The sequence below is a fragment of the Columba livia genome, chromosome 6, assembly GCF_036013475.1.
Source record: "Columba livia isolate bColLiv1 breed racing homer chromosome 6, bColLiv1.pat.W.v2, whole genome shotgun sequence".
Taxonomy (NCBI): domain Eukaryota; kingdom Metazoa; phylum Chordata; class Aves; order Columbiformes; family Columbidae; genus Columba; species Columba livia.
Window position 1 is genome coordinate 5,865,322 of NC_088607.1, and position 19,759 is coordinate 5,885,080.

Genomic DNA, 19,759 nt, shown 5'->3' on the forward strand with positions numbered 1-19,759 from the left:
TAGATTATCTGGAGTTTTCTGGTGTGTGTCTGTGTCACAGAAAGTTCAGTTTTTACTTAGACTGGATTTGGTTTAGTAAATATTTGTTATGAAGGGCAGCACAAAGATGTAGTGCTCTTACAACAATTTTTGTGATTATTTCATTAATGACACACAAAGATCGGTAGGTATTTACTGACGGAAATATGTAGGTCAATGCACCAATTTGTCTAGAAAGAACCGAGTCTGTTGTTAACTAAAATTGATTTTGAAGCTGATCAACTAGAGGACCTTCTACTGAACACAGTAACATTTTAATCTCCATATGTATAATGTCACATGTATAACTCACGTGCTTAGCACACGTATGGCTACTCCTCCAGGGCACAGCCAGTGACTCTGGAAGGCTTTTGTATTTAACAAATATCTCCTCTCAGCCACTGCTATCGGATTCAATTTTCTCCTGACTGTCTGCCTCTGGGACTTTTTAATTTTCCAGGATGTGGCTTTTGCCTTTCAGCACATTACGACTCATCATGGAGAGCTACAGTCCATACCTTTGTGTGCAATAAACCTTAAGGGCTGAGGAGGAAAGCCATACAGCACTCTGTGACATTTCCTTCCGTCAGCTCTGCCAGATCTTTAAATATCCAGAGTACATAGCTCATATTCATATTCCAGTTCACTAAGGGTCTGCAGTTCTCTCATAACCCAGCAGAAGGAATATGTGCTTTAAAAGATCCACTTCTCTCAGTTTTCTGCCAGATAAAAACAGCTTGCAACAGCTTTCTCAGCTTTTCATGCAATTTCTCAGCTTTATTAGAGTCAAATCTTGCTATGAGCTGTAGGTTCTAGGCTAAAAGCGCTTCCACTCTTTTCCACCATGCACAGAGATATTTTTGTATCAGTTAAACAAAGTTTGTATCAGTTTGACAAAGAGTAATTGGGGGGGGTGGGGGGGTGGGAAATGGCTTCTGAAAGGCTTGTGTTTCCATCATGTTTATTTGCTTCCAGTCTCTTTTGGAGCCCATCTGAAATGAAAGTCACCTGCTAGCAGTACTATTTTGTTGTTAATGCTGGTTTTGTCAATGACTCTGTCAACGCTTTCAGAATGTTCAGGTTTTTTCCCCCCAATGGAGGGCTCTGGTCCCCACTGGTGCAGACTGATCTCCATCAGCCAGCTCACCAGCAGATCTGAAGTCATGCCAGCAATTCTTCAATATCTATTATTTGTTACTGCTTGTGCCCACAGCAGATACCTCCAAAGTTGCACAATTTTGTTTTGTTTATGTTAACTGGTTCTCCTAAGCTCCTGTGGCGTATTCAAGAAAATAATGCGTCACATTTCCCTCTGAACTTGCAGGAGGCAGGGAATTAAATAACTTGTTCTAATGGAATTTCTTTATTCTTACAGCAGTGACAAATTAACTCAACTTGCTCTGGTACAACCCCCTTTTGATCTCTCAGAGTCTGAAGGCGGTGAAATCTCCCTTCTTTCTGAAATAAATACAGATGCATGGGAGATATACTCAGGGCCATTATCTTTGGCTTTCAGCAAGGGTAAATCTTTGGTAGGTGATCCTGTGGAAGCCACTTTTCCACCAGCTCCACAGGACTCCTTGAGGTGAAAGTTGGCCTCCCAGATGTCTCCAGCCATGATGGTTTGGAACATCGCATCTTCTGTTCTGCTGCTTCAGACATCAGAGATCTTTTTCACTGATACAGGTAGTGAATGGTTTCTATTTGGAAAAGCAAAGCAGTAAGAACTAGTTTTTTATTTTTAGCACATTTTGCACTGGAGCTGGCGGAACTTTTTTCCTAGAGATTAAACCAATTTTGATGAAACTTTTTTTCATTAAGGTTTTCCAGTTCCAGGATTAAGTTTATAGGAAAGATGAAAGAAAAAGGTAGAACAATCTGACCTCAGAAAAGCCAAGACTATTAATGTCTGGTCAAACAAGATCTAACTATTAACACACAGAAAATCTAAATACTGCAATAGCTACTTCGTTTTAAACCACAACTTGCTAATTTCTCATGTTCTATAGGAAACTGCTATAACAAAATTCACTGAAAAACTTTGTGAAAGTGAAGGTAATATTTAGTTTAATTTAAACTCAGTTATCAGACTGCTCTTTTATGCATGTATTCATAAGCACCAAAGCCTGTGTGCCAAACTTCTGTGGCCAGCGTCACTGGTATGTGATACAGAGAGCAAGGTTTAGCAATACATACCAATCTTTTAAACCCACTTTATTGTCTTTTCTGGACATCTGGACATTATGTGATTCTGGAGCTCTCAAACATGCATATTTCCATTCATGCTTTTATCCAGACCAATTTTTACATTTCTCGTGTAAATCTCTGCAATGCCCTGGTTTTCTCCATTAGTCAGGGCCAAATCATGACAAATGAGCAAGTAACATCTTCCTGTAATTGCTACAGAGAATTGAGAAACTCTACTTTTTTCCTGATTTTAACCAACAACAAGTGTTCTGTGGCCATAAATAATTGCCAGAATACCTTAATCCTGCTTGTGTGCTTGGGATGAAGCTTTCTAAACTTAAATACATCTTAAAATAAATTCCTGCTTTTAAGGCACTGTCATCTTCAGGAAAATTAAGATCTTTTTCCCACTGTACAGTTGTACTAATAATTTTTGAGTTCTCGAAACACATAGTATTGTGGCATTTTTCTATGTGTGTTGAGAGTCAAGGCTGTGTAGCTTTAAGCCGTTCTGACCTTGAACACATTAGAAACTAAAATCCTATCTTAAAAGTCCCGAGACCCTCCAATGCTTCTGGTACCAGGAGACTCATCCTCCCACCTGCCATGCACGCTCCTGGCCACATCACCAAGGGCTCTTCCAGCTTCCAACCCACCATAACCACCGCTTGATCTCTCAGATGAACAGCTAAAGTGTTCTTAACCACCACTTGTTCTGTCAGATGAACAGCTAAGAGTGTTCTCACACATCTTATGATTGCAACCGTGCTGGGTAAAGCAAATCACAGCCATGACCTCTGACACTAGTTGGTTGGTCAGGCCCTGTGTGATTGCTTCTTGCCCACTTTGAACAACAAAAGTTTAGTTTGTGAAGATCCAGTGTTCAAGTCTGACCCACTCTTGCAATCCACAGCTGTTTTTTCCTGCAGAATGGGCCTTGATTGCTCTTTCTCTTGAGCTGGAAAGAGCGCTTGGCATTTCCAACCTTTAACAAGATGGCCTTTTCTTTCAAAAGTCTCCTAATGACAGTCATCAAGGGCTTTCAGTCTGACAATCACTTTCTAACACTGAAAATTCAAATTAAATATTTGAGATGTGGAAACAATTACCCAAATTGTCCTAGCTACTGAAAGCCACAGCTGGTCCAGTGGAAAGAAAATGCCTGTAACAGTCAGTGACCACCCTACTAGGGTCAGTGTTGCACTTGTGAAAGGTCCTGACAGCACCTCACTTGGATGGTGTGGGAAGTGACCACCAGCACCAAGCTCTGCGGATTCTTACTGGTCTTCCCCCATGATGCTGAGAACAGCCCCTCTGAGTTTACAGGTACAACAGAAGAGAATGGGAAGAGAAGCTGTCACTAATAAAGGAAGGAGCGTGTTCATGAGACTCACAGATTTACCAAGAGAAGCACAACACTGCTTTTCCATACCATGAGAAACCACAGTTTCAGATTTAAAAAGTAATATCTGGACAATCTTACACTCATTCCCTACCCATTGTTCTGCGGTACGCCCATCTGAAGCCACATGGTGATTTAATCTGAGGATAATCCCCAATACACCTGGGAAAATACGCAATTCTGCGTTCTCATGATTCACTAGTCATGAAGTACACCTTAAGGACCCAATCTGGAGTGCTTATTTAAACAAAATACATAGCATCATCTTTATGCTTCAAATTTGGAAGCTTCATGTCCCAAAACCACACATGCTGGGGTGGAAGTGAATTATTCAGCAATCCACATCTGTTTCAGACACTGGTGGCTCAGATGCGACTCTGCACTGGGCTGGCCCAGAGACTGCAAGCAGGAGCTGTAGGTCAAGAAAATGAAACAATCCCACATCTAAGCACATGCTGAAGTTAAATGGTCATCTCCAAGTCCACTGCATCTATTGCATCAAACTCAGATGCAGCAGAGCCAGATTTTACAGGTTTCCTGAACTGGAGCCACATGTACATGAAAAACTCAGGAGTAAAAATGATCACCAGGAATACATAGATTTTTTCTTTTTTGCCAGCAATCCTATTTAAAAAGAAATAAGCTTAAAAGCAAAACCTCCCCCAAACCCAAAATCTGGATATTAGGATTTTAATATTCCAGATTCAGGACAAATCTTCAGAAAAAAAAAAAAGATATTTAAAAATTTCCCACCTGACATAAACTGCATATTGATTATTTTTTGCACTTTTGCCATTTTATTTGGATATGGAAATGAAAAACCTAGCCTAAAAAATTTGGAAGGATTTCCACTGTAATTGGCAATGCAGGAAAAACAGTTTTTCATTATTGACCTTGCAACGGGAAAGTTTAAAGCTAACCCATCTAATATTAACCACATTCATTTCATCATGCATTGTGTAAAAATGCGGACTTAATTTTTCTCTCAGTGATTAAGAAAGCATCCCAGATAATCAGCGAATCAGACCAGTCTGTCAGGGAGAAACTCTGAGTTCCTCATATTAAACCAGATCAGGCATTCCTGAAGCCCAAGAGGATCATGGGCTGAACACTTGGAAAGGAGAATTTGCCATTTGGAATTGAGTTGTCAATGACAAGAAGTATGTTATTGTGAAAGAAAATCAATGCGGAGAGATGGCAGTGGAGCTGAACAGTAAACAGTTGGTAAATGAGCGCCTGCCTCCTTTGTGGTCTGATCCTGAAACCTCTTTGAGATTTTTTTTCTGGGAAATCAAACTGTGTTTATTCTTAATTTGAATCACAATTTCTTCAGGTGCCTGCAGGTATTAGAAACATCCACTCAGTACTGAATAAAAAACCTAACCTGAAAGGAAAGCTGCCAACAATGCATGCTATAGATAGTCTGACTGGTTGGTTCCTCACTAGGTTATAATAAATTTATGCCAATGAATTTTTATTATAGTGTTTTACTGTAGTGTTTGCCCTCTGCATTCAACAGAAGATATTAAAAATAATGTGGCCTTCTACAAAGTCTCACAAATTATGCATTGCTTTTGGGAAGATTAAAAACACTCCTGATGCAGGAAACTGCTAACAGTTAAATTAATATGGAGATGAAAGTAAAGTTTTAGGTATAAAAGAAGGGAGAGGAAAAAAAAAGACAAACAAAATCTAACTCCAAACTTCAGCAGTGAGAGCTGGTTAATACCATCCAATGCCAAATTCAAATCAGTAGCCCAAGCCAGAAACCCCCCTTGGCTTGTTCCAGCAGTGCTGCTCTGCCAAGCAATAATTAACAATTGTGGTTGTACTGTGCACAAATATCATCATCATGGGCTCCTGCATGCCCTGAATCACCAAGTGCTTCCCAAGATGTTTCGTGCAGCTCTGGGAATTCGAGCTTCAGCTTCATCGCACCTTGACACACCCCAGCACCTTTGAGGTGTCCAGGGTGGCCTTTCGTACACAAACGTGTACACCTAACAGGTTCAAACAACAAGCGATTGCTGTTGGGTTATTTTCCAGGGTGGGGGAAGGGTAATGTAATTGGCTTTCTTCCCCGCTATTGGTGCAAACTGATGCTGAAGCAAAGCCCAGAACTTCTCATTAACTATAAAGGTGCAAGATTATCTGTTGCTGCAGAACTGCCTGATCATCTGATTTTCTCGAATAAACAAAACAGAGTGAAAAAAAACCTTTTCATGCAGCTAGTAAACGAAAAATGGCTTTTACTGGAGGAGTTAGTATGATCTAGTGATTTTAATCTCATATTTAATATACCTTATTCTACCCCCCTCATAAACTGTTACGACCTGCACACTGAGTTCAAGAGCTGCTTGAGGGAAACAGAGTGTAACTTTCAGAAGATCTACCTTATTGCCTTTCAAAATGGTTTTCCGTTGTATGAAGGTACCATCTATTTATACAAATATATAATAACAGAATCACAGCAGCTTAAACAAAGCAAGCAATGGATATGTGCATTTTGCAGCTTCGAAACTGATCTAACTTGTTACCTTTCAGTTTTTTGAGAGTCCTTAGTACTAGTGTGTCCTGATCCATGACTGGGATTCTTAGGTTTTAACACAATACATCATCATTATTAATCCTAGCACAAAGTATCATTTAGCTACTCGTTTAGCTTCTTCTTATGAGGCAGCCCAGAACCTGGACAAAACCTCATAATTTACAATAATTATCTCTGAATTTCATTAAAAGTATTAGTGACTAAAAGGATGAGTATCGAGAACCTGAAATAAAAGGATGCGCTTGGGCATTTTATTAATTATTGTACTTCAGCTACAAGACTCTGGCTTTATGGTCTTGTATTTTTTCTTTCAGTGGCAGATACTGTATTTTGAGTGACGATGGGATATGTAGTTGGTTTTCTGTTTATAAAGCTCAACATAAAAAGAACATGGGAATCCTGATACATTGTTCTAGGTTCAGGGAAATAACTGATATCAATCACAGAATCACTTCTGTTGGAAGAGACCCTCAGGATCATCGAGTCTAACCACAACCTAACTCTAGCACTAAACCATGAAGGCAGCATCTAGATATACAACATATAACAGTGGGCACACAGCAGCTTAGACAAACCAAGGATTTGATATTGCATTCCCATTTTGCAGATATGAAACTGAGGTATGGAAAAATTAAATTCCCCTAAAATGGCCTCTGGGTGATAAGATCTTCCTTGGATACAATTTTTGATCACTTGTATATGTTTAAGACACCTTTCTTCCATACACACTAATGTAATTTCTTTTAATACATACCTGTGTCAGAAGTTGAAATTGATAGAAGAAACAGGGAAGATTTCAAGAATAAGATTTGCACTAAAAAGTCAGACGAGTGAAAAGCCTGCTCATCTCCATTAGTAAATCCCATCACTGTCAAGCTTGACGATGAGAGGGAAAAGATGAAATATAGAATGAGTCAGAAATGGGATGTAACTGACTGTGTACATCCTGAGTTGCTACAAAGGCTTTGAAAGATAGAATGATTTGGCAGAGGAATTCATTTGCAATATTGGCTTGCCAAACCTTATTCTACCAACCAGGAGAATGAAATTGTCTCACCACTATTTGCTTGAAAAAATAAAAACCCAAATAAACAAACAACAAAAAAAACCAGCAACCAACCAACCACACACCTCTGCTCCTGTGGTGAGGAGGAGGGCAGATGGAAAGGTTGTGCTTTCTTAAAAGAACAAGAGCACTCACATCCAGTAGAGCGCATGAAGGTATAAAGACAACAAAATTGTACAGGGTTCATCAAAAAAATATACTTTAAAGATTTACCTAAAATCAGAGAATATATTTAGTTTAAAGTTAGAGTCCAGTATTCATGGAAATGTCAGGACACAACTGGGGACTTACACTTAGGTGAGGCAATCTAAATTGGCTTGAAAAATGTACTTAAATTGAAATGCTGTATGGCTAGATTAAAGTTAGATGAATTCAAACTACAATCAGAATCTACCCGAATATCGAAGGCTCTGCACATGACTTCCTTATAGAAAGAAAGGAAGGAGAACCAAGTTCAGACCAAAAGCCAGAAAATATATTTCTCCAAGAAAAAAAAAAGAAAAGAGAAGTACAAATCACAGTGATTCCTTCAGAACAAAACACAGCTCCTCTGAACCTTGGCTCTGGCTCTCAAAAATTACAGAGACAAGTCACTGATATTTTATAACAGTTGAGTATCTTCAAACCCTATGCAATTTCCAGTTCTAAATGTAAAATTGAAAGTTTGGCTCTGGTTATTTTAAATCATGGTATAGTTTAGAGAAAAAATAAGAAATTGTTGATTTTGGAAAACGATTTAAAGACAACAGGCGTAGTTTTGTGCATACTGCAGAAAAATCTCTTGAAACAGCTTGAGTAATGTTTCCAAATCTGATCTGTAGGTAGGACTGCTAATTGCATTGTTGATAATCTAAATGATTAAACACCAAAACTTGGTGCCACAGACATCTACTGGAATCATCTTTGAAATCCAGCCATTTATGTGTCTAAGCATGGATTTCAAAGTCTATATGGTATTTGAAAAAAAAAATAAAAAAGCTCAATTTTGGCTTGCGTTTTTAAGAAGAACCTAATAAAGCTAAACTCTGATTCTACGGAACATCTCAAGATCTTTTTTATAAATATACTGTGATGAAGAAAAAAACCTTTTAAACTCAAAGATTTAAATGACTGCCTTTATTATGAGAGATAAAAGTACCTTCCTCAAAGGAATTCATTAGTGTAGTAAAGTTACCATCACACTCTGAGCTTTAATGGGTCTTTGAGCAAAGAAAGAACGTGATGTTTGGCATGACTATGTGTATTTTCTTATTCTCAAATAAAGATTTTTTTTTTCTGTTACAGAGGGGAAAAAAGCTGGTTCTTTCATGTTATTTTCATTCTGTAGTTATCAGGTTTTAAGCTGTATATATTTAAATGTTAATTATCAGACAGATAAAGTTAACAGGAGTATAATATTTTTAGAAGTTTACAGAAATGCTGACAAATACCTGGTGCAAACTGAGAGTTCAATGACTCTGTGCAGTGGAATCCTCCGTTTGTCTTCAGCAGGTTAAAATCAACACCAAGTCATCAACCCCATCACTTAGATTGTCTTCTCACAGACCTGTAAGGAACTCCTTCCTGAGAGAATAAAGGAGTGGGTTATTCATCTGTGACTTCCAGTCTTTCAGCACCCAATGCTGGCTCTAAAAGTGAATGTGACTGTTGGAATAGAAGCATGCAGCTTCTCTGGACTGCAGTAAGGTCATATCCAAACAGCTACGTATGTACCCTGACTGGTGATATGGGCTATCTTTCACTTGAAAGGATGACAGATTGGGCTGTTGGTCAACAATCACCTTCTAGAGACGTCTTCTGTACCCATTGACCTGAAGGGGACAAGGAATGAGAAGCTACTTTTCCAAGTCCTAAACTGTAATTTAGTTCAACACAGTGTCTGCCAGCTGAGGCCTATCTTAACTTAGTTTTCAAATATAATCATTTTGCTATGCCACAGACAGAAAGACAATCCTATTCAGACTTTCCTAGGCACTTATTCAATTTGCATTTTCACCGTGCCCATTAGAATATAGGAAACTCTGTCCAAAATAATCTGTCTGTCCTCTTTTCTATTACTGATCATAACTTTTGACACTACGGTATGTGAAGCCAATGACATTTCGCCCTCATTCAGTTTTCGTTTTAACATAAGAATGATGATAAAAACATGGAAAATGATCTAGCCATGAAGATTGAAAAGAACGCACTCTCATTAGGGAAGATAGCAGAAAATCTACTCAGAGAGTAAAATGAAAATGATAATATTTAAGGTTTAGATTATTCTTCTGAGCACCGGGCCTAGAGGAAGTTAATACAGTTTAGCTGTACTGAATAGGCTCTGCCAATTCATTATGATACCTTTAAATCAAAAGAACAAATACAGATTCCCTATTAAATAACGCAAGTGAAATTTTACAGTAAAACTTCTGGTGTTCAGCAGAAACAGCCTGAATATGTATTCAGTTAGGCAGCGGAAGCAGAAGAGTTTCACTCTTAAATTGTGTTCTCATAAAGGCCATTCTATCCTCATCAGTCTAAAGGAGAAAGCTGACACTGTACACAGAGCTTTTACCCTCTAGAAGTAATAAAAATGGATAACTTGACATTTTTCATAGATCTTTGGCTGCTTTAAAATATTTGGGAAATAAATTACAAAACTAGTTCAGACTGCTTAGAGTTGCTGGTTATCAGTGAAAGCTAGATACATTTTTCTTGCATGTTTGTTTTCTCCTCTATTTTGGTCTGCTTTTTGGATAGAGACACGTTAAAATAAGTTCTTGTTACACAAGAGGTAAAAAAAAGTTCATTACCATATTCAATTTCCCAGAAACTTCTTTTGTAGCAGTAAAAGCAGATGGCACCAGGAACAAATGAACATCAACTATTCTTGAAGTGAAGTATGTCTAATTAGAACAGGTTGTTTTTTGATGAAGATAATGACTTCTGAAAATTCATCAATTTTTATGCAATAAAAACAAATTGCAGCAAACATTTTCCATAGCCTGTAATACTTGCATCCAGGCAGAGAGTTAATTTAATTGGGCTGCCAAGGGTTGATCTTGTGAAGGTCTGAGCACTTTTTTTTGTTTTTTATGAACTGACAGAGAGATAAAAGCACTTGAAACTCTTTTTCAGGAGCTGGCTGGCAACACACAAACCCAACCAAATGGGGCCTAACTTGGTCAAAGGCGTCACTGGAACACTGCAGTGCCACATGCTTTTTTTGACCTAGTAGCTGGGAATTTATTAATGACCATTCTGAAAGGCACATACCTACACTGAGTTATAATAAATTCTACCCTGGAACTGCTTGTTTACGCTGAAAATTAAATACAGGACTGTAGATTTTATGGCCATGGATGGATGGGATTTCCAGTGGGATTTCAAATATCTACTTCTATATATTTTTTCATATATGTGCCGCCAATACTTAAAGACTCAATTACCATAGGGTTCTAAATGGAGAAAGGATAGGTATAAGGCAGCACAATAAAACATTTCCACACCTCTACTTTGTATTGAATAGCTATAAAAATTTCTCCTCATCCACCTAGGTGTGTTATATAGGGATTTCCAGGAGATACTGATTAAATCATTCCTATTTGAAGAGCAAGTTGTTATACCTATGTTTTTTTAAAGGCTTTACTTACCTCTTCTATTATTTTCCTAAATTCAGCTCAAGGAGAGCTTGGAATTTCCATGCCTGGCATCTCTCTCTCTGCCCTGTTGTAACTGCAGTCACTTCTATCCTTGCCTTTTGCTGTGAAATCCCAGGATAGAAAACATAAAGGCTGCCTCACACTATACCTCATTTTGTCATTCTGTGGGATTTCCAGTGCTTCCCCTTGTAACATCTTCCCTCAGCTCCCCAGGAATAACTGGACAGAAATGCCATTGATAACAGATATAAACACTTAAACATTAAGACTTTTTGAATCCCCATGTCTATAAAAGAATAAAAAAAGTATTCTTGTTTCTTCTACAAACATTAAAAATCAGACATAACATGAATATTCTTTGAAAGAGCTTCCTCTCAAGCACTTCTGAGAATATGCAATTCACATCAAAACCAAGCAGACTTGCAAATTCCTCGTCTCTGGTCCTGGACATTAAAGTGCAGATGAATATGGAAATTAGCAATTCATCTCAGGTTAATATGCCTGCTGTTTTTCAATAAAAGCTAAAAGATAACTGTACCACTCTCTCTCCAAAATGGCCTAATATAATTGAATGGCAGAGTTTAATAGGACTTGACAGTTAAAATATAGAAATAAACACTAGATAAATTGAGGATGGTCCAGCTTCACCTCACAACTCTAAATAATAACTCATTACAGATTACTTTTGAGTCTTTACCCAATAAATAAAATTTTGTGAATTAAATTAATTTGTTTCTGATTAAATTAAGTACAAATGAATTTAAATGCATCTAAACTATTGAAACTTTTTAACGTATGCCAAAAGTCTAAGAAGCAATTTGTATGAGTTGGTCTCCATGCCTCACAAAAATGTGTAAATATTATTTATGATTGGCACATTTAGATACAAGTCAAAATTTAGAACACCTCTAATCTGAGGTTTTGGGTTGAAACCAACGAAGTTCTATTTTCTAAACATAACTTCAATATTATTTTAAAATACAAAATAAGTGACAACAACTGACAAAGGAAAATATCAATAAAAGAAAGAAAGTTTATCAAAAAATACTCTTCTCCAACAATGGGTGAATATAGACAGGGTATTTGGTAGGATTAGAGCTATTGTACTGATAAACTCAGATTTGATATTCAGGAATAACATTTTGTCAATATTAATAGAAAAAGGAAGGAAAGGAGCTTGAACCATGAAGCCAATAGAGCATTATTGTGTAATGTGAATATATCAACGTATGTCACAGAATTTCATCTCACTGAAGTATACTCACTCCCATATCACTCACTGGAGATGATTACTTAACATTCAGTGTTAATTAAAGAGTCAGGTTGACAGGAGATACACGGCACAACATCTTTTACCTCTTGTCCCTCCTTTATTAAAGCAACTTTGGCCTCAGGACAGTAAAGGATTTTGCTACTTAACCCTAGCCTCATTAGGCATATTAAGCATCATCTCAAAGAGACTGTGTTTTCAAATGGTTTTCTATGAAGTTTTCTCAGTCTGCTTCTAAGTACTGTAAGTTATTTTGTTACATTCAGCATAACTTTGCTGGGGAGAAGAACGTCCATCAAGTTCACATCCAAGACGTTAGAAATAAAAAATTCTTTGATGTAGACATTTTGCCCCCCTGCTTTTCTTTTCTTTTTTTTTTTTCTTTTCTTACGAAGGTTTGTATAAGCCATAAAATACTTCACTGATTCCCTAGGCTTACACAAGTCTGGGTCTTTTGTGATATCTGACAGCTGCAACACTAGCAGCACTGTTGGATTTAATTAACCTGGCAAGATGTCTACTGGTCCTCTCCCTCCAGAAGAGCTTTTGTTCACTGAAGAAGACTCAAATACTAGGACAAGGCTGTGAATTATGAAGGCTGAAGTTAACTCATGGATGTCCCTGTCCATATCCACAAACAATAATCACCTGATTTGCATCTGTGACCTCCAGTTGAGTAGGACTTAAACAGCTAAAGCTCACACACAACATGGTTTATTTATGTAAATATGGCAGATAATGAGGAATCATCCAGCCTGGCTTGGATGCCCTCTTCTGAGATAGGTGGTAGCGTGTTTCTCTGTAGTCTGGAAGGGATCATTGAAATATTTGTGTATAATATGGTCGGCTGAAGTTCTTCACTTTTAGAAAACTTGAAAAGTCCCTAATGCTTCCACAAAACAGTGTAACTGGGAGCCTGTGGGGGAGACCCCCTGGGTGCTGCTGCTCGGTTCCCTCATTCTCTGGATAAGCACAATTTTCTCTCTCACATTCTCACTGAAAAAAAATATGGGAAAGCTTTTCCCAAAATACATTGCTAAAAACACACTTATATGCAGACATGACTGCCACACAGCCATGGCTGTAACAGTAGCACATAGATGATGTCTTGGTAAGTGTTTTTCTGCTCCATCCCTGCAATGATTACTTTGATCTCTGAAGGCAATGGAAACATGTTAACAGGACTAGGCATGTAACAGTAAATGGGATATGACAGCATCTTTCTTCTCACAACAGGATTCCCTTGCTTATGATCTCTCTCACCCCTTTTTCTTGGCTCTTTTCTAACAAAAATCTGCAGGTGGGAGATTCAACACATTTGCCACCAGCTCTTCTAAATTTCAGCTCACTGGAGCCATGGATTATAAATGAAAAAAATCCTGCCTAACCTTTCAGATCTCTGCTCAAGGCTACAGCCAGTGCCTTTTTGCGGTGTAGCGTATGATAAGAAGGAGCTCTCAAGTCTCATTGGTGGAGAAGCAGGTTCCAACACCAGCCTTCTCCATACCACGCTCCCCCTATATCTACACAAGTTATGTTCCCTGCCGGAAAGACTGGATGAAAATATCAGTAGTCTTGCAGTCCTTCAGCTTCAGGCATTGCCTTTCCTACCTGTTCTTGTGCCCTGATGTTACTTGCTTGTCCCATGCTATCTGTACTAATTTCATCCTACCTATATGTGCTTAAAGCAAACAGCTGGTTTCACTTACAAAAAAAATTTTGTTATGCTCAAAATGAAAAGCTCTTTTAGACTTCCCCCATAAAGCAAGCTCCTTATTCCTGCTGCAGCTCACAATAATTTTCTTTTGCTCATTTGTATGCCCAGATTTGCAACGGTAACTCCAAATGAGGCCTCACCACTGCCTGCCATAAGATACCAGGATCACCACAATTTTGCATTTCACATGGCTGAACACATGCAGGTTTCTTCATCAGTTGAACAACAAGCAAATAAAAAACAAACCATTGTGAATCGTCCTTGGTAATACAGTAATAAAAATTCAAGAGGCTGAAATTGTAGACAACTGCAGACACAAGAAGGAGGAATCCCACGGCCTCCTGATGTTCCTTCAGCAATCACATAGCATGGCCTTTGCCTCACAGGAACCAGACCGTTTAAGATGTGGCCTTGTAGTCCTCTTTCAGCTATCCCCAGCCCAGCTGCCACCATGCAGTATAAAATTAGTTTAAAGTGATTCAGCTGAGATGGGAAGGAAAACGGCTCTGAATGGTGGAGTACATCTATCGGGGCAGTACTAATGCCACAGGGATACGTCATCTGACCTCCAAGGAAGGCCACTTAATACCAGAAGGCACTTGGAAGAATTAAATTGATATAAATTGATCCAGTTTCTTCCATAAGCAAATACTTGATCTTTGCCTATGGATAACATATGCATTCTTGAATCTGTGGCAAACAAAACAATTTGTGAGCAATAATACAAGGAAATGTAAAGTCATTAAACAGACGAAAGATTTTTTTTTAATTTATTTTCACTGGTGTAAATTTTGTTTAACAAATTGTATTACAAGCTTTAGAGAAATAGTTCTGAAATCCCACCTCCCAGGGTCATTCCCAATGCTCAGAGAAGATCAGGACATCTACCAAGAATAAAATTAATACTGATAGCTTAATTTAACAGTCACTTCCCACGATCAAGGCTTCCCTTGCCAAGTGCTCATTCATTTCCCATCACAGCCAGTACAACCAGCATGGACTTTAGAGTCAGGGCTAAATAAACATGGGCTTCGTAAGCTGACACTGTGTAAGGCAGCCCTGAAAATCATTTTCTTCTCTGAGCAGCAGCTGTTCTTTTTCTGATGTACATGTATGGGCTCCAGCCAGCAGCCACAGGACTCCCTGCGCTGGCCACAATGCTGCCCCCATGCTGGGCTTCTAATGTCAGCCCAGCAGGTCCTCCATACCTTAGGCTTTTTCATTTCTAGCCTCAGTGGGTTCCTCAGAATAATTATGTGTTTGAAATGGATTAGAGAATTTCTATACTGGGACTGCCAGAAGTAAAGACAAAAATCTCTAGGCACACCTACTTCAGTCACCCGAGAAATGAGAAATACCAACTGTTCCTTGGCCTGCGTCTGAAAGATGGGAAAGATGGTACAAAAGCTGAGCAAAAATGTGTTGCTTTGGTTAAGAGCAACTGTTGTAACCCTCTTAATTTGTTTTTGTTAAATGTCTTGCTCTAACATCAAACCTGGAAGTATCTTAACTTGTAACAGATATTTCCATTTTCAACTTTTGCTGAAGCTATTGTCTGCACTAGTCCTGAACTTACAACAAATATCTGTCACTCTGAAATCATTTTCCAACAATATTTATTTAGTAAAATGACTTTGCTGTGTGTGTTTATTCCCTAGTTGTAGGCTGCCTCATGTCTTTCCGCTCCTTGTCACAGTAGCACTGGGAAATGACTCCATGAGGACACTAAGAACTAATACATCACAGTCCCTGGGATCTCACTGTCTTAAAATGCAGAGTCTCCCTTCCACACCTTGGATCTTTTCTGCAGCATTAATGTATTTAAATTTATGTCCCTCAGGGGCCAGTTGGTATGTATTTGCTTGAGTCCAGACTGTTCAAAACTGGCACCCTCTAAGGCAGAATATATGTACGTTGCCTGCACTGGGAACAGATGAAAAATAAAGTGTTCAGTTCTGGAGTCCAAACAGAATTAGAAGCAATCTTCCTCCAGTGTCTGAGATCAGGAAAGCCTGGGACTACTGAATTAGCTTTAAAAAGCACTTTTAAATTCAGTTTTTTAAAATTCTGTCTGCTTTGTGGTTTCTTCCTTTGACTTCAATTGAGTTATTTTATTTTCTACTAGTGAAAAATGTAGACTACTGAGCAACTGATGCATACCTAAAATAAACTAAGCTTATATCAGAATGCTATCTCAAAATTGAGTTCACTTCTAACAAAAGCCCACTAAAGTGCTAAGATTTTGGGGTGGTTAGAATACAGAAAGAAAATCAATGTGCTGATGGAGCTCTTCACAAGGGAGGTTGTAATCAGGAAAGCACATAGTCAAGACATATAATCGCTCCAAGTGTAACAACATAAAATACTACAGATTGGTAATAAAAACACATTGCACATATAATGAAAGTTCATCAGTCAGAGATGGAAAAGAATAAGTGGCAGGCTAACTGAATCAATTCAAGACTGTCCGGTGAGGTCCAGAAATAATGCACATACAAAGGTGGATGTGGACTAAAGAAGGGATGCCTACCACATCCCACCCATTTTCATCACTGGAAGAACAGGTAACATGCAGGGGGTAGCATAAATTATGGTATGAGGTGATGAGATGGGCAAGCAATGAGAAGAATGCCCCGATGGTTCACTTTGATGTGGAAATGACTGTTCCATGAGGTGCTTTAGCAGAGCACAGTACAGCCTCGCTAATCTGTGTTTAAACCAGGCATTCCAGCAAACCTCCATAACAGAAAAACAAAAGCAAAGCTACAACATTTTCTGGAGCCTCTGTGTCTTCCTTACCCTCATGAAATCACTGAAAAGCACTCCTTGCCCAAAGAATCACTTTAAAAAACTGTAAATATAGTGAGGAACTCTTCTATTTTAGCAATTTATGCAGGAGTTTCCTAAGGCAAAAATGCACATTATCATTTCCTGTTTGTTTTTTATTTCTCATGCAAAATAAATATTTTGTGTTACGATTCCTGGACTTTACTAACCTATTCCCATTCCCATACCTTTTTTTCCTACCTTGCCAGAGGCTTTATATTCACTGCAAAATCTACCTTGGTAAGCAAAAGCCTTGTGTACTACATTTTCTGGTAGAAAAAATGCTGCTGTTTGCGAAGCAGCCAGAGACAGTTCCCACAAATCTGGGAGCAACAGTTTCCCGTAAGGCCAGGATCCATGTGTATCCGTGTGATCAGCCCCTGGCTATGGACCATTCCAGCACGGGGCTGCCCTTGGTTCACTGGGATGTCTGATGTATGCCAAGAAGAGGTGGACATTTGGAAGTTCATCCCCATTTTCAGCTTCTCGATAACTGTTTCAAAGGTTTGCAAGTACTGCAATTAAATTTTAATTATTTTTTTTTAATTTTCAAATCAATGCTGACACCACAAACTTACCCAAAGATAATTGAGGGTATAAAAAAGACTAAAATAGAAGGGTTAGGCTATACTTTTCTATTATTCTTCTAAGCAGAAACAGATAAAGAGAAACAAGTGCCTACTGAAAATTGTTTTATTACACTTGCCAGTGAAACTTCTTTGTAGTTTCAGAGATGCTGTTCTTTAAATGCTTCAATAAAGCACTCATAGGGAAGAAAAGCGATGGTCTTACTAGCACGATGAAGATTTGATTGGCACTCATGTTTTCTCCTCACTTCTTACAGAGTTGGGATGCTTTTATTTTTTCACAGGTGAAATAGAACAAAAGGAGGAATCACAGCATATTTTCCCGACAACATAAGCTTTTTGCTTTTTATTTGGTAAAGCTTCCATTCCTCATCCTTACAGGGTGGGATGATTTTTAAGAAATTAGCTGCAAAGGAAAGCTGACAGACAGCATTCCTCATCAGTGGACAACTGTTTGGACATAGCAAATTTCATACTCAGCTTGCCTGTCAGCCTTGAGGGGTTTACAGGGACAGATTTTGTTTGTTTAGTTTTCCAAGATTTTAAGCAAAAACAAGAACTCTAAGATCACTCCTGACTAGCTCATTGCAAGGCTACATCTGCAGTGAGGTGATAGGACAAAGTAGAAAACAAAGGCCCATCTAATTGTGGGGTGAGCAATTGCAAAATGGCATGGCCAACAGCATAAATAGATAGTAATGTCCGCAGAGAACAATTTCAAATGAGTAAGTGGTTTATTCAATGCTAATCTCCTCCTTCAATCGAGGAAAAATTATGCATGATTGTGTTTCAACATTCCAAATCCTGGTCTGAACCCTCTTGCAACTTTTTTGGCTTGCTGATATCTGTAAAGAGCTCTTTGACTGGCTTCTATTAGAGAAGGAGTTTAGGGAATTCACAGATCAAAAAAAATCTCCGCGTGCAAATGAATTTGGGTTTTACTCTACTTATTCCAGATTCAGATGTTAGAGAAAGAACACGCCTTTATTCCAAATAAGCAATAGCTTCAGGAAAGTCTATTGAATTCTTTGAGCATTCAGAGATCTTTCACAAACCTGTTCTAATTCAGGCAACCCAGTTGTAAAATTGTTGTCTTCTCCTTAGCTGTGGATTAAGCAAAAACCCCTCACCAAACCCATCATTTTTGTAGCTTACCTGTGGAAGTAGCAAATCCAGAACCTGCTTTCATCTGAGATGAAGAAGTGAGGTTCCAGGTTCCTTGCAACTATTTCTTCCTTGTCAAAATTTTAGAGGCAGGATGAGGCACCTTGTCCTAGAGAGGAAGCTTCTGACCCACCATTCCCATCAGAGACGTGCAAAGACCGAGCAAGAAGGAAACGACAAAGGATGGAAGAATGCAGCAGCTCTGGTCACAATCCTTATTTTGCTGGGTGCATTATAGTAAATTTGAAAGTTAATTCTGTTGAATGAATTCAACTAGTGTACCTGATTGGTTTGTTAATGAACCTCAAAACTAGCAGTTTCACATTTTGCTAAAAAACAGCCTCCAAACGTCACCAATAAAAAGTAAACCCGAAAATTGCATAAGCAATTTACCAAATATGAAGAAAAAGGATGCTCAGATCTTATAACCATGGGATTTTCAGCAAATTCCTGGATCTTCAGTTACATGGAATAACAGGGAACATTACAAAATTGGCAATTAACAAGCGGGTGTGAGTACCAAGTGGCTAAAAATAAAGTTCTCATTTCCTTCCAAACAAAAAGTACTCCCATCAAGTTTTTGGCAAACATGAGCTCTGAAGTGGCACCTGTCAATCATTCCAGTCTGCCTGACACATTTATGTCAAATGAAATATAAAGAGCAGGACCTTGACTTGGTATCTTATAAGAAGTTGTCGACATCTTAAAAGTATACAGAAGAGCCACAATATAAAGACATGGGCAGTTATATTCTAATAAGTAAGTGTAAAAAATGAGAGATTTTTTTTTAAAAATGCATTAATTTATAAGCTGGATTTCTTCAGCCTTTGATGTAAAAATTCTTGAGTTTGTTTTTGATGGGGTTTGTTTTTAATTTTAATTGCCATCTTTGCAAAAAATATCAGGAATGGTACTAATATTTTTGTTATTATTCATCAAAGATTCTGTAATAAGAACTTAGTTAACACTTTCACCGAAGTTAAACAAGACAGGAAAATAAGCAAGCTCAACTTTCCATAAACATTCAGGTTTTGCAAGGATAAGGCCCAACTGGGAGTTTTACCATGTGATATAAAATAAGCAGCTGAGTGACTGAAACATTAACATGTTTGATAACACTTCGAGTTGAACATTTGGATATTGAGCTATTCATTTAAATGTGCAAATTTTGCTTTGGCATAGTACTAATTCATTATTTAAATTAGCCTTATTTGACTTTATTGGATGCACATGAAGTGTGTGGTATTTTTCCTGTATATAAAAAACAACCACATGCTTGTGATGGGAATAATGCTATATGATCTAAAAGGAAAGTCATCACCAAGAACAAGCC

The 19,759-nt window shown here is 38.2% G+C and overlaps 1 long non-coding RNA gene across 2 annotated transcripts; it reads right to left on the reverse strand.

Moving 5' to 3' along the window:
• Nucleotides 1–572: 572 nt before the first annotated feature.
• On the reverse strand, nucleotides 573–18,873 carry LOC110356488 (uncharacterized). 2 transcript variants are annotated; one of them, XR_010473664.1, is made up of 3 exons: nucleotides 18,418–18,873; nucleotides 8,652–8,784; nucleotides 573–1,718 (listed from the first exon to the last, which is right to left on the reverse strand). It is a non-coding gene; the product is annotated as an uncharacterized LOC110356488 (long non-coding RNA). The 2 variants fall into 2 exon arrangements; XR_002409716.2 differs by lacking the exon at nucleotides 573–1,718 and adding an exon at nucleotides 6,911–7,031.
• Between the last annotated feature and the right edge of the window lie 886 nt (nucleotides 18,874–19,759).